The sequence below is a fragment of the Symphalangus syndactylus genome, chromosome 2 (assembly GCF_028878055.3).
Source record: "Symphalangus syndactylus isolate Jambi chromosome 2, NHGRI_mSymSyn1-v2.1_pri, whole genome shotgun sequence".
Taxonomy (NCBI): Eukaryota; Metazoa; Chordata; class Mammalia; order Primates; family Hylobatidae; genus Symphalangus; species Symphalangus syndactylus.
Genome location: NC_072424.2, coordinates 123,048,982 through 123,065,337, shown reverse-complemented (window position 1 = coordinate 123,065,337; position 16,356 = coordinate 123,048,982). Strand labels below are relative to the sequence as shown.

At 36.9% G+C, this 16,356-nt stretch overlaps 1 long non-coding RNA gene across 1 annotated transcript; it reads left to right on the top strand.

Annotated features, from left to right (window-relative positions):
* The first annotated feature begins 7,546 nt into the window (after positions 1-7,546).
* LOC134735887 (uncharacterized) lies at positions 7,547-13,223 on the top strand. Its single transcript, XR_010119455.1, has 3 exons — positions 7,547-7,670; positions 10,356-10,410; positions 13,059-13,223. It is a non-coding gene; the product is annotated as an uncharacterized lncRNA (long non-coding RNA).
* The last annotated feature ends 3,133 nt before the right edge of the window (positions 13,224-16,356 follow it).

Genomic DNA, 16,356 nt, shown 5'->3' with positions numbered 1-16,356 from the left:
AGATAAAAGGAAAAGAAATATGCACTCATTTTATTTATGAAAATATGTTTTGTTATTGGTGTCCAGTCCAGAATCATGGCTGGTCCTTTCCTGACTAAATTCCCCAAGGCTACACTAGGCATCCAACCAAAATAGACACAGATCTTTCTAGGAAGGTGGAGATGTCAAGTATCCATTGTGTACTTTTGATATTTATTGATTGTGAGTCCCTACTATGAGAGGTAAAATTATGGGCTGGACATAAAAAGGCATATGCAATGCTCCCACTCCAGCTTCATGGGTGAATTATGTGATTAAACTATTCTTGGCTTTAGTTATCACATACATCAAGTTACTCCAAATACGTACTACATCCTTCATGGTTCAAACTATCATTGCTTAGATAATAAGACATTATATTAGTGCTATAAAGTCAAGGTATTATCACCTCCATGGCGACCTCTTATTTCGACATGCAGAGAGTCTCATAATGCTTGAGCCCTCCACTATCGCGCTGATACTTCGGGTGTCCTTGCCACTGAAACCTCAATTTCTATCACTGAGGGCCCTTGGTCTGGGCCAGCTGATACTTATCAAACAAGGTTTCAGGAACTTTGCATGAGACTTACAGATTGTCCTGTGCCCTGGATCCTTAGTTATCTGAGTTCTGGATGTTTCTTCTCTTTCTTGAGTCCATGTCCTCATATTTTAAACACTAACATAATTTCTTCTGAATATTTGCACTATCTTACTCTCTCCAGTCCTCATGGGCTTTAAAACTTTGGTCCTGGAAATGTGTGGTCAGCCTGCCTTGAATTCTATCAGTCCCATGATTGGAGCATCCCAGGTTTCCCAGTCAAGTCCAAACTAATTCTTCTTCATTTCTGGGCTGACCTACCAAGGCTTCTCATCTTACCACCTATGCGCTAAGAACAGCTGCAGCCCACTGAGATTTTCTGAGGGCTAAGACCTGTGCTAGACACATTAGAAAGGATAATATTGTCATTGTTATTTTATATCTGAGGAAGCCGAGGCTTGGAAATCAATCTTTGTATGTGACAATGGCGTTTTGGATGAATAAAACTCAGAGGACTCCAAGAGTCTTGAAATATTTCCAACCCAATCTAACACTAGGCAAAATAAACCATCAAATAGGAAATCCAGAATTTAGGGCCCCCTATCAAAGTGAAGTCAGTATTTTTACTTGTTGTACAAACTTATTAGTCAGAATTAAAGAAAACTTTGGATTATTACAGGATAGTCATTCAACCTCTCTGGCATTGCATGATCACTAAAGAGTAAATAGTCACATAAACCTCAAGAACTCCTGGCACCAACTAGACAATTTTAAAAGTGTTTTTATGGAGAACTATAAAGGTAGTTAATTATTTTCTATTTGGAAAAATTTTTCATTTAGATTGAGCTGCAATCATACTTAGACCCAATAGATTTGCCTCACTCATTTCTGAGTTCTCACAGCCCATTCAATTTTTCATTTATTTACTATATGTTTATGGAATGCTTATGATGTATCATGAGCTATATTGGGGCTAGACGGGCATTGGTGAGAAAAACAGACATAAGTATAACCGTCTTGACACTTACATTGAGTAGAGGAGAGAGACAATAAATAATTTTGGATCATTAAGAATGGCTATTGAAACATAACCAAGGTACTTCACCAGAGATAATGGGTTAATGAAAGAAAGTAGAAATGAAAGAAGCACTGGTACTTTAGGTAGGATTATCAAGGGAGGTATCTCCAATGAAGAGGCATTTAAATTGAGACTAGAAAAGTGGGAAAGATCCAGTCATGACATGCGAAGCATTGGAGGCAGAGAAAGAGTGATTCCAGCCTAGGAGGTCAGTGAATATAAAAATACTGCAGCGGCCAAGATTTTGATGAGTTTCAGGAGCAGTCAGACCGGTGCTGTGGTTACAATAGAACAAGCATGTGGGAATACGGCCTGAGGTGAGGCTTGGAGGAACATGACCTTATGGATCATGGGTAGGAGTTTGAATTTATAATCAAGTGTTTTGGGAATTTGAAAATGGATTTATAATGGTTAATTTTATGTGTCAATTGACTGGGCCACAGGATGCCCAGCTACCTGGTAAACATTATTCAGAGTGTTTCTATGATGGTGTTTTTGAATGAGATTAACATTTAATTGGTAGACTAATTAAGCAGATTGCTCTCCCTAATGTGAGTGGGCCTCATCCAATCAGTTGAAGCCCTGAATAGAGCAAAAAGCCTGACCCTTCCCCAAGTAAAAGAGGATTCTTTCTTCCTAATGGCATTTAAGTTGGGACATTGGCTTTTTCCTGCTTTCAGACTTGAACTGAAACCTTGGCTCTTCATGGGTCTTGAGCCTGCTCAGCTTTAAACTATTAACAGAACTACACAACCAGCTGTCCTGATTCTCAGACTTTCAGAACTAAACTATTGGTTCTCTTGGGTCTCCAGTCTTCTCATTCACTCTGCAGATCTTAGGACTTGACAGCCTCCATAATTGTGGGAGCCGACTCCTTATAAGTTATCTATCATCTATCTATCTATCTGTCTATCTATCTATCTATCATCTATCTATCTATCTATCTATCTATCTATCTATCTATCTATCATCTATCTATCTATCATCTATCTTTATACACAAACAGAACTCCTTGATTCTGTTTCTCTGGAGAACTCTGACAAATACAGCATTGAATATTTGAAGGTTTTTTTAAAGGAGAGAATTGACATAATTCAATTTTATTTTAAGAACATCTCTGATTACATTGTGGAGAATAGGTGATAGAGAGAGGTTGTGGTAAGTATATTACTATTTTAAAATACTTCTTGGCCTTTTTTGTAAAAAGATACACCTCCTACCTATTGGCATCAATTGTGGCCCTCTGACCTACCTTGGCCAATAAAGTATAAGCAGAATAACTGATGCCACACTGGAGTGGCAGTGCAAAGAGCCATCATGGTGTCTTGCCATTATTCTTTCTCCCTTGACCATGAGAGCAGCACAACTCCAACAGGAGCTGCTCCTTCAGCCCAAGTCCTTCAGTAAAGATGTAACATTGAATACAGCCAGAGCCAACATGTAAAGTGTGCAATCAACAAAACCTTACCAACATAACGCACTGAGATGTAAGGTTTGCTTGTTACCATAGCATAAGCCAAAGTATGCTGACTGATAACAGAGCAGGTAGAATACTGTTGCATTTGTCCAGGTGAAAGAAACTGATTGTTTAAAAAAGAATAGCAACAGTAAAGATAACGAAGAGTAGAGAAACCTGAGATAGTTTGCATATTGTGATGATTAATTTTATATGTCAACTTGGCTAGGCTATCATGCTCATTTGTTTGGTCAAATACTTGCCCAGGTATTGCTGTGAAGGTATTTGTGGATGTGTAATTTACATCTATAATCAGTTAGCTTGAAGTCAAGCAGATTACCCTGCATAATGTAGGTGGGACTCACGTGGTCACTGGAAGGTCTTAAGAGCAAAAATCAGAGGTTTCCTAGAGAAAAAAGAATTCTGCCTCGAGATTGTAATGTATAAATCCTGCCTAAATTTCTAGCCTCCTAATCTACCCTATGGATTTTAGACTGGCCAGCCTCCACAATCATGTGAGTCAATACCTTAAAATAAATCTCAGTCTCTCTCTCTCTCATTCTCCCTCCAAAAAAGAGAACCAATGGGATATATATGTTCTCTGGAAAATCCAGACTGATATGGATACGAAGAACTGACTTGCAGAGCTGGGGGTGGATTTGATGTAGGCAGGTGTCTATATCTCTAGGTTTCTGTCTTGTGCACCACTGTGGGTGGGTACTTAACACATAGTACATGTCAGTGAATAGTATTTGCATTGGGTGGAATAAAATTGAATCTCTAATTCTAGAATAGCCTCAAACATTTTTGCTGCTCAAACTCTTAAACATTGCTTAAGAGAAGATTTGACAGCCAAAGGAATTTTATTGATAAAAATAAAAATGGCAACAAAGTATTATTGGTCTTTCTGAGCCTTATGGAAAATAAAGTCTGTGCCAGAACTGTGAGCACTGCAAGAAAGCCTTGTGAAATAAAGCAGTTCCTTGAAATGGATATTGATTTTTCACATTACTTAGTAATACACGTCAAGAGCTATTCATGGCATCCTAGTCACCTTAAAATACTACTTTTAAGATGGTAAAGGTGGAAGGAAGCCTTCAGGATGTGCTGAGTTTCAGAAACTTGCTGCAAAACAGTTGCATCCTCTCTGTACTTTGTCCCATCATACCATCAGCCAGGCGGGCCAGAAAGCCAAGGAAAGCCAACATCTGAAAAGATGATTTACAGCTCTTGGTGGCTGAGGGAATAACACAAAAAGAATTCTTTAAAGCTCTCCCACTGGGGCGATACTTCACTATAAACACCAGGAGCGCACAGCCGGTATAAACCAGCAGCCCTCATGCAATCACAGTGCAAAACATCGTAGGTCTAACCATGAGGCCAGTATAAAAGGGCACCAGGAAACCCTGGACAGAAAATATTGGGGCTCAAAAATTGTATGCTACCCATGCACTCCTACCTGAGAGTGACATTTCTGCTATGTTGAAGATAGAAGGCCACATGTACTATCAAATTGATTAGTTCAATGCAGTCCAATTTTCACAGGCAAAGGCAACACAAAGCTTTTCTTGAAAGGTGTACCTATATTTACAGTTGTAAATATTTATGATAACAACAATTAGAGACTAATTGTTCAACTTTACTCTAGCTTCTCCTGCTAATTTTTTGTTATCATTGTGGCCTTAAATCTTTTTAAAAAGTAAGGCTCTCTTGTAGCATCCACTTGACCTTTTTTTTTTTTTTTTTTTTTTGCACTGAGCTTCAGTAGTTACGTGTTCTTGTTTTGACAGTTCAGCAGCTCCCAGGAACCTTATCAGTAGAATTGTACTGGGACCCATTTGTTGTACTCACTTCTGCCAGTAGAAAGGGTTATTTATTATTTCAATGAATGGAGATTTTCATTTTTGGCTTTCTTTTAAAATGTGATGTCCAAGAATACTAGGCTTTTTGGAAAAAAAAAAACAAAAAACGGTAAATTTGATAGTGGGGACTAGATGTAGGTTACTGGTCCTTCCTTGATCTACAGGGATTTCCTTTTTCTTTTCCCCCATCCCAATTTAGCATGCAGTTTTTTTCTTTTCCCTTTAGACTTTTATAGTTTCTCCCACAGGGCTAGAGCTGCACTGCTGGCCAATCTCAGAATACCAATGCATGAACAAAAAAAACAGTGGCAGAGACCAATCAAAACAGCATCCAATTTATCTTTCTTTTCCCAACAGTTTCGAGATTGAATAGAAAACAATATAGAAAGAGGAATTTAAATGCCCCCTCCTCACCCTATAGCTGGAAATAACTCAGGGAAGTTCAATAGTAGAAACTGAGAATCACCAAGGAAAAGACTATATGTGGCATTTTAGATTGTTAGGATGCCATTTCTCTTGCCTCTGTGGACTCACCTTTCCCACAGTGTCTCCTAGGTTCCCAGGAGATAGGATTCAGGGAAAACCTCAGGCAAAAGGACTCTGTTTGTGCAATGCTAATGCTACTCCACAAAATCTCCAAGTATTTTCAGGAGCCTGAAAAAAAATATTAATAGAAAAGTAAAATCTTCAAAACTTCAAAACTCTCTTTTCCCCAGGGCTATACCCCCTCCCGCATTCCACACCCTCCAAGTTCCAAACATTCTCCTGAGCAGAGGACCCTCTTCCCCTCAGATACAGGGTCCCGGTTGCCACCTAGTAGAGAAGCTTGAGGAAGCATTTGGAGAAGGAGAACTTAGCTCTTTTATCCTTCTGTAGATGACTCCACTGCTACGCTGACCTGCTCTCACCCCATTGAACAGGGGTCTTATGTTTTTCTTGATGGTTCCCCCCACTGAAAGGGTTGCATATTGAAGGAAATAGTATTTAAACAGTTTCTTGGCTAACATCATAAGGTTGAAGCCTACCTCAGTAGTTTGGGGTGGATTCTGTTTCTATTCCCATCTTGTTACACAGATCCATCTGCATCCCACACAGGGAAGGAGCTAGTAGGAAGATGCCCCTTATCTCTCCTGCCTCTTTGTTGTGAGTAGGCATGCACTTTGAGAATTAATTTCAAGCTGGCAGCTCAGCCACCATAAGCGTAGAGGCTTTGATCCATTTCCTCTGTTCCAAAGGAAATATTAAATTGACATGTAAAATACAATCCTGAGCAAGGCAAGCAGGAAGATAAAGGGAAGGTGAAAAGAGAATTGTTGAGCATCAATTCTTTTTCAATTTTGCCATTACCTTCAAATATATTATCTCGTTAATCTAAAAATCATCCTGTAGACCAGGTATTAATACTCCAGGTGTGGTGGCTCATGCCTGTAATCCCAGAACTTTGGGAGGCCGAGGTGGGCGGATCATGAGTTCAGGAGATCGAGATCACCAGGCTAACGTGGTGAAACCCCGTATCTACTAAAAAATACAAAAAGTTAGCCAGGTGTGGTGACACGCACCTGTCGTCCCAGCTGCTTGGGAGGCTGAGGCAGGAGAATTGCTTGAACCTGGGAGACGGAGGTTGCAATGAGCTGAGACTGCACCACTGTACTCCAGCCTGGGTGACAGAGCGAGACTCTGTCTCGAAAAAAAAAAAAAATTCCCAATTTTAATATATGAGTAAAACTTAAGCTGACTGGTTATTTCCCTAAATTTAACTCAATGCCATGTGAATGATAGGATTTATTCACAAATATCCATTGTTTCTGACCAAACACAGTATCTTCCAAAAACGAGATACAGCAAAGGAGCACGGGAGTTTATAAAAGAAGGAGAAATTAACAGAGTCATTTTGCTGGCAATGTAGGCAACTCTTCAAGTGATTTCATAGGATCTGGCAATGCACAGATGATGTCCGTGGACAAAATTCCTCTAGTTTGATATAATCTCTTTATCTTAAAAATGATTCCTGTTTTTATGAATAAAAATCACAGAAAAAAGTACATCTTAAATAAGTTTTCATCTGTTATACTTTCACTGAAGGAATCCCCCAACCTCTGAAGAAGACAAGCTACTTTTAATTTCCTCCAAAGCTGTGAAAACCTGAAACATTTGGAACTTTTCTGCCAGAACTGTCTTTGGGGCCGATTTGTCAACCACACAAGGGTATCTGTTTCATTACATGTATTCACATATTTTTAAACCCATTTGTTTATCTGCTTCTTGTATTGGGCCCTAAATAACTTTTAATGATTTCCAAAACTAGAATTCAGTATGAAAGGGTAAAGATTGGCTACTTTGGGAAGAAAATTTTAAAAATTTATGTTAGATTCTGAAGACAATGCCAAACACATTTTGTGTAAAAGCAAAAAAGAGTGAAATAAGTCAACGACTTCCAAGAAGTTTATTTTGAAGGGGCCCAAACTTCTCTGATTGCAAAAGTGAGGATATGTTTGTGATCATTTTCATTACATTAAGAATAGCATTTACTATTTATAGCATACAATTAAAGAAAAATAAAAATCCTCTTCTTTCCCAGATTTAGGAAGCTGGACATGAACCTGTGTTTTTACAGAAGTACTTGGAACACTGCTTTCCTGTGGTATGATCCTTTGCCAGTGTGAAACTTATATGAAATGAAGGAATAGGTGTACTCAGAGGAATCTTGAAGGAGAAGAGGTGAGCATTACATAATCTGTAAAAATCCAAGAATGAAACAATCAAATGGTGCTGGAATCCTCACCTACTGAGATCTTATCAAACACACAGACAACCCAATTCATTAGTTGCAGCAGACGTTGGCAACACATAAACACTAGAGCTAGAATGTTCACCCAGATAGCATGGGACTGCAGCCCAAGAAAGAAGGAAAGATGGAAGAAAAGAGATCACCCCAATACAGTACATGTTTGAAAAACTATTGAGGTTGTTAAGGTCAAAACACAGAAGCAAGAGATCAGTGCCTCTGTACCAAGATTGATTTTTTAAATAAAGAAAGAAGGAAAGGAAAAAGAAAAGAGTGCTTATTGTTTGACAAGAGAACTTTGTGGAAACTGACAGGCAAACTAAATATTTACCCTTTGGGCTGTTAAAAATAAACATTTAGGACCTTATGTGCTCAGAACTACAGAAGCAAGTCCATAGTGGGAGACAAGGCTCAATAGTTCTCTCATATTTCTGCTGAAATGCACTGACAATATTTTGTTCTGGACTGTCTTTTCAAGGATGTATACAGAGCAAACAGATTTTTGGAAGATACAGTGTCTCTCTCTAGAGCAAAGGACAGAATTTTTTTTTTTTTTTCCCTGCTGTCCAGGATAACAAAGATAATGTCTCTCTGGGGCAAAGTTTGAGCATGTTTGCTAACAGCCCTTGTAAATGAATGGGTTTCCTCAGCTCAGGTTCATCAGGGCCAAAGACCTGCTGTGTGTGCAGCAGTCTGGGCTGCTCTTGCTGCCCTGCTTGGGACTAGGGGGACGGGGAACCGATGGGAACATGAAGCCTAAAAGGCCTGTTGTGCTGTGAATAACAAAGTCTTTCTTTTGTCTCTGATCCAAGAGTCTCATTTCTTCAGCTGGCATCCATGAAGCTGTGGTAGGCTACCCTTTTAGCTTGCACACAGGGTAAAATTTCAGACCTTTCATGGTTCTTGACACAATTTTGACAACTTCTAAAAAAAGAATCACGTAGAATCTCTTGATAAACTCTTCAAAGTAACAACTTTTTATCTGCTAGATGATAATTAAAACAGACATATTATCACTGAGAAAGACAGATAAAAGCACAAGGGGGTAAAAACACTATCACACGCAGAACAAAAACCATATTTTAGATGACTTAGAAATGAAGATAAATAGACAGATTTGTGGATAGATGACACGGTGACAGAGAGAGAACAAAGTGCATATTTGGAGGTGTGAGTGTATATGTGTATGTGTGTGTATTCATGTGTATGTGTGGAGACTGAGCTATGCACTATTATGTAAGTTCAGAATGTATGCACATAAGAATAAAAGCCCATTTGTAGCTCAGAATTTCTATTTTAAAAAGAGTATTTCTCAGGTGAGATATCAAGCCCTCCCCCTTCAATGAGATGAGTTGAAGGTGAAGTAAGTTGTTTTTCTCTTCGGTTTCTATCTTTGGTGGACCTTCAGGAGAAATGATGCTGTATGAAAATTAGGTTAAAAATTGGCTCATTCATTTCAATTTTATTGCTTGTTCCCTAAAAGAAAAATGGAAGAGCAATGAATGATCTCTTGCCTCAGCATTATCAATTTGAATTCACTGTGTTTTATATCTCCCATTCAGACATGGCTGTGTCCTGACCTTCCTTTTAATTTAGTTCCAATATATTGTTAGCATTTTATCTCATGGTCGGTCTCAAACACTTCTGGAGCATTTCACAGCTTTCTGAAGTTACATTTCATGAATACCTCAACCACTTAGTTTAGTTTTTTCACTCCACACCTAATCATAATAAAAAGTGTTGGCTTCATAGACTTCGGATAGTCTTAGCATAGTTCCCTTGGACTTTGTGCTTCTTCAGAAAGTTTTGCACATTAGCACTTACCTGGACAAGGAAAATATCTTGAGGCAAAATGTAGGGTATATCTAATCTCTAGAAGCCATCTCAGTACATGCACTAAATGAGAAAATCCTTAATCTCTCTTAAATCATTGACTGTACAAACAAGGCTCACTGCCTTTGAAGGTGCTGCATGTTTCAGTCGGAGCTCCAGAGATGAGCTTCCCATGGCACCCGACTCAAAACCTCCAACATGTTTCATCATACTCTCGTGGGTTTCTAATGCAACTTCTCCCACTTGCTTTTATTTATTTCTTCTGTTAACACTAAGTCTAGCAATGGTAAGGGCATTGGAAATCCATTTATCCTCCAAGTAGTCAGGGTTCATCAAGAGTGAGGTCCTGACATCCCTCACCACATCCTCTTTCATTCTTCATGCTGCAAGAACACCAAGCTATTTACATTTGTTATACCACCCTCGCTTTACTATAATATGCATACCTACATAATATAGTTTTAATTTTTTAATTAAAAAAAGTACCATGCTTACATTTCAGGTGGACAGTTGATCTCATTTCTAGCATGAAACTTCTTCAAAAAAAGATTGTTCTTTTTTCACTTTTCACTTTATTACTCTTTATTTAATGTTGGGTCCAGTTACATTTTCCAGAATAAGTGTTTTTATAAGTGATTGAAAAGAAGAACTATTTTGCTTTGCTTCATAAGAAATAAAGTTAAAATAAAAATTTTGCACAACAGAAGTCTTCATGTAGAAGAATTGATCACCCTTACTGGTTTTGAATTTCTCCTAACAAACAGTCTGTTTTCTGTTCTTTATAGATGCTCAGCTTTGGAAGCAAAACAAATGACAGACTGTCTTCTGGAGTTCATTAAGGTACAGCCAACTATCTCCAACATCATATCTCCACTTAGGGAGTATCCAGTCCTCTTTACTCTTTCTTTTCTTTAATCCTTTTTTCTTCCTACTTTGGATTATCTGCTTCTTTTCCCAAGTCCTCTGGGTTGCAATGACACCTAAAGCTTCCTAGTTTTCCTAAATGATAAACCCTTTTCTTAATCCAGTTGTCAGCTTTGTCACCTTCCTGAATGTTCCTTTGATGACATGTCCCTAAGGTACATGGACTTCCAGGAATCTATCATTGCAGTTTTGTCACGGAACTATTTTAAACATACATTAAGAGCATGCATGCTTTTAATTCCTTCTAATTCTTCACCATGTAATGTTTTCTTTAGGCATGCAATAAATATATCAAGTGTTCACTATGCACTAGATAAGTTGTTATGCATCAGGAACATGGAAATTCATTAGACGTGGTTCCTGCTTTCTTTGAGCTTACAACCTCTCAGATACATAAACAGATGTTTTCTTTTGTTGCACATAATCGATTACTAATACTCAAGCTTTGAAATGTCAAATGCATTAATCTATTCGAAGCTCTTTTCAACTTATCTATACTGCACATTTGACTGCATAATTTACATAAATTAAATAAAACTCCTTTAACTTTAACTTTTTAAAAAGTCTAGATATACCAGCCTCTTAACAGATTTTAATACTATAAGCTATTTAATAAAGAATCATCCTAGAGTAGAAATGAAAGAGCTCTGAGCCAACATTGAGAATGTCTAGGCTTTGTCACACACACACACAAAATCTCATGGCTTCAGAAAAGCCACTTAACCTTTTGAATTTCATTGCTATCATCTGTTAAATGATGGATGGGAGTAAATGTTCTCTTAGCTTTCTGATCTAAAATTCAATGATTCTAAATGTAAAAGTATTTCAGGTATGAAATACTGCTCTAAACACATTTTTCATGGAAATTCAGTGAAATGTGAAAATTCAGCCAGCGGATGCATGCAAATTTCCTGGATAGAGAGGCCAGAGGTTGCACTGAAATTCCCTGCTACAAACAGTCTAGGAGGCGAGCCAGACTTGTCCATGGGCATGGGAAATCAGCTCTCAATCTGCTCCATACATCAACCTCCTCTCTCTGCAAGGTCAGGCTCAGTGCCATCAAAGCATTATGAATGTGCTGTGGCTTTTCTTCTATATCTGGTGATCATCTTTCCAAATTTATCAAAATTTGGAATAAATTTTGTTGGAACAAAATTTCCAACAAAATTAGATGGAAAGAACTATTTGTGTTTGGATATGCATGACTATCACCTTCATTAATCAGATTAAGACAGAGGGGAATCCATATAATAATTATGTGCATATGATGAAAATTTATCTTTCCTGCATCCTGTGGGGATCTGCCATTCCAGTGACATAGTCTGCAGAGGGCCAAAAAATTAAATGTGGATTATAAAATCATAACATTTGCAATGCTGATGACTGTAGTATTGCCTCTCCCAAGGACAATGAAATGAGGGGAACAGTAAACATTTTCTCTATCCAATCTTAAATTTATATTGACTTAAAGAAAAATGTTAATGCATATAATTTATTTTCATGCAAAATTATCTTGGAGATGGATTTCTACTATTCATTTAATGATGAAATATATTTTTGGAGATGGAGTTCTACTATTCATTTAATGATGAAATATATTTTAGATGTTTGTTCTAAGAAAAAATATGATTTTTTTCTCTTTAAATAATCATTTTTGTTTATACTGGAGTTGTTGTTAGCAATTTATTTTTAGGACAAGCTCTTCTCAGCCTTTGATACTGTGCCTGCATACCACAATGCTGATATTTGGTTTGTTCCTTATTTTGTAATGGATAATGTCATAGCCTTGATATGCATACTAGTGTCTTCTGACTTACTTAAAGGACATAGAGTCAATGACAGATCTCGTTTTCTGGGTTTTTTGACAACACAAGAGTTTTTAGAATCAACAAATTTACCTTTATTAAACCTTGACCAAATGTGAAACTATGTAACAAATTATCCACAGACATATATGCTGTTATAAAATAATGCCACAGAGTAAGGATTACACTCATTTTCTACATTTTTCATGTTTTATTTAGCAACATAACACTATTCATCACAACAAAAATATGATTTAACTCACAACATTCCCAAAACTGTAGTCCCAGAAGGTGATTTCTAATGCTTTTACTATAAATGCATATAAAAACACTGCTTGTATTTAATATGTGTATTATCACACTTTGTTATTATTTCAACCTCTCAGGGGCAGCCCATAATGCTGGAATGGCTAGAGATGTACAGACTATCCATATCAAACAACAACAGCAATTTTCCTGGATGCTATGCAAGCCAAGTTAAAGAACACATTGGATAGAAATAAACCACTTTATTTTCTTTTTAGTGTTCTAATTACAAAAGTAGAATCAAGCCATGGTTATTAGGTTTCTACAAATTTAGTGTGTCGCAGTAAAGCAATCTAAAAGGGCAATAAATATTTATGAGTGTCTAAGTTAAATGAATATGTTTGCGTGTTTCCAATTTTTATTTGTTATGCAAAAAAGACCATATTACTTTAAGGTCATTTAAAGTTATCTTAAAATTTTGTTATCTGTGATTTCTCTTTTTTTTTTCCAAAGCTGTCTTTTCCTACTCCAGATCTCACACTCTCATAAATGTCTACTGAAAATTGCAGTGTGCTTACATAACTCATCTTGTGGATTGAGGCCATAAATATTAACAAATTAGCTGCAACAGCACTTGGCACCTTAAAGTTGTATCTCTCTTCTTCAAAGCTTGCTCAGTCAGAGCCCCTCAACTGATAAAGGTCAGTCAGGAGATATGAACTAATAACAAATTGTAATTTGCTGATTAAGGAAGGAACACTTAAGAATGTACAATGTATGCTTGAAACCAGTGGATTTTGAGAGATATATTTTTCATTTACACTATCTCTCCTGTCAAGAATGGCGATGTAATAGCTGGTATGTATCTCTCTAAGTCAACCAAAACTGGAACTAATTGGGAACTTCTTGATTTATTTTCTGCTAGTGACGACAGGGTATTAAAGCAGAAAGTGCATCTTGGGTTATCAAGTATGTATTGAAGTACATTGGTCAGAAACTATTTGGAAGAAGAGTCCATTTGTCTCCATTGGAAAGGAACTCCATTGAGGTAATTTGTCAGGGGGATTTGGCAAGAATTTGACTAGATAATCCTGTTTGAAGACATGATGTTTCTGTTAGTTGTCGTCCTGAAACCCCAGAAGTGCACTGTAATTTTGTCACTTGCAGCAAGTTTGGGGAATTTAAGAACTTATCGATGTCATAACAACTGGTTTATTCGGTCATATGTTCCAAACTAAACATTCAATTCATTATAAAACAAACAAACATACAAAATGATGCCAAACTATATTTAGTGAATAATTCAACTGAAAGAAAATTTTGTTTTTTTTTTTTTTAATGGAGAATTCAGGATCCTGTGTTGATATTGGTTAGATATGAATTACATAATGTCTCTAGATGGAGAAAATTGAAGAAATGATAGGGGTATTATTATTAAAATTTTAAAAATAGAATGATAAGGAATTAAAGCATTAGATAAAGAGGAACTATAAATGGCATTATACATATATAAAGCAAAAGTAGACATATATAAATTATGATAATCTAACTTTATATGTGTTTTTATCCATGGACTTTTAGGAAATCATGCTAAGTTTTGCACTATAAGAAAAACTTCTTAGTAACATCACACAAATTGATGCTTCTTATTTTATGTTTCAGCTATCCACAATATTTCAGCGATTTTTACCTGAATACACAACTTCAAATAATTTGACCTATGTCAGTAATGTACTCAAATTAAGCTGAAAGGTAATCATATCATTTATAGAAGTCCACTGGGGACTTCTGTATATAATGTATATAAAACTGTAAAAAATATAAATTTGGGCATAATGCTGAGATAAGTTTTAAACATTTTTATCCATTCTTCTTTGTGCCTAAAACTTTGATGTATATGGATATTACATTCATTTTCTTATTTCTCATGAACTATGCTTGATTCACACATTTTCCAATAGTGATTTTTTTTTCATAAAAATAGCTGTATTTATATTAGTCTCTATTTGAGGTAATAACAAGAGAAATAAGATGTCAAGTGAGAACAAACTTCTGTTGTAAAATCTCAAGGAGATATCTACATATAAAGGTATAATATACAATTTGGTCCTGTGTTGAGGCAAAGCATGGCTCAGACTCATCTTTGGAATTAATATTTATTCTGATTATCAGGATGTGAATGGCTTAAAATTCTAAGCCATTCTTGGTCCTGAATAATTTGTAAGCTTAATTATTATATTTTAAATTCATTATTTTTAGGTAGAACTTGGATTATTGTTATTGTTTTTGTAGAATATCATCTTTTCTTCCAAAAAAATAAAAGACTTCACATTCAACTTAGGTAAATTGAACTAGGAATTTTGATCTTATACAAGCAACTCAGTAGAATATAGTTCTTGAGTGAAGCCTTACACTAAGATTTTCAACCCAGTTGTAGGTTGGTGCCCAGAAACATGTTTTTTAGATTCTATCTCAAGGTAGAAGTAAAAAATTATGAAAGACAGAAATTTAGAGTAAGGGTTCCTAGACAGGAGAGACATTTCTCTGACTGAATTACTGGGGCGACCAGAATCAAAGGAAGAGTTGAAAGACACTACAAAGAAGGATCTCCTTGGGCTTAAATTCAACCATCCCACAGGTTTGGGTGTTTGTTAGGCTCACAAACCAGTCATTCTATGGGACTGATTGATAGGCATCTTAAGCACCTAATGGTTGAAGTTTTCATTTCACTCTCATGGAGAGATTTCCCCCATGAGCACCTCACCCATTGGACAATGAAAGTCAGTGGAAGATAAAAATTCTCTTTTTAAAAATCACTTTGGTGTGTATTTTGCAATTCAAGTAATAAAAAAATTAATACCTGTATGAGGGTTTTCATCAGACTTGCTTGGGCTGATGTGGGAGAATGTGTGCCTTTCCATAGTCCTGCTTCCTTGGAAGCTGCAGCATAAACTTGGAATGTCATCTCCGTGGAACTACACTTGGGCTGTGGGAGCCAAAGGTTGGCAGGCCTTGGACCTATGGGACAAGAACAATATAAAAGATATATGGGAAGCTCGGCTACTGTCTAGGGACACTGCAGATACTCTCAGTGGGGAAGGAGACAAAAAGAGCTGTGTACTTAAGTATCTGCTGATCCCCATGGGATGATGATGATGTGCCTGCTAAGGTTCCTGCCCTGTATCCTTCTATAAAGCTAAGGAAACACAACATTAAAGCTTACTTGCATCTTGTGGGTCTGATTGCCAATTCAGACCTCTGTGATTACATTGGTGCAATGCATATGCATTTCTTCCTATATTCATCATCCCTTCCACTCTGTTCCCCCAATCCTGCAGAGGCAGGGAATACCAAGAGATAGAATAAAATAGAATGCAACCCAATGAATATTTATTAAGTGCCTGCTATTTGAGAGGAGGAATGGGATTTTCAGCAAAATCTCCAGAGGAAGCTATTTTTCTTCATAAAAAAATGTACACACAGCTGCATTCTTACAGACATGCACATAGCCTATGTGTCGTCTCTCTGCACTGAGGCATAGTAACATATCGGAGAAAATGTCATTTATTACTCCAGGTTGTGACAATCACTGAAAAAATTTACTGCAGGAAATTAGCCAACAGTATTTCAGCAGGAGGTCCAAAAATTATCTATCAAAGATTCAGAGACTTGTGGAAACATTTCACTTCATTTATTCAAATGCTCTGGGCAAATAAAATTATGATGAAGCATCCAGCAACCTCTGCCCCATGCATTTTGACAAGCTTACTGCTAATTGATTGTTTGGGTCCTGCTCACACTGCAAGAGAAA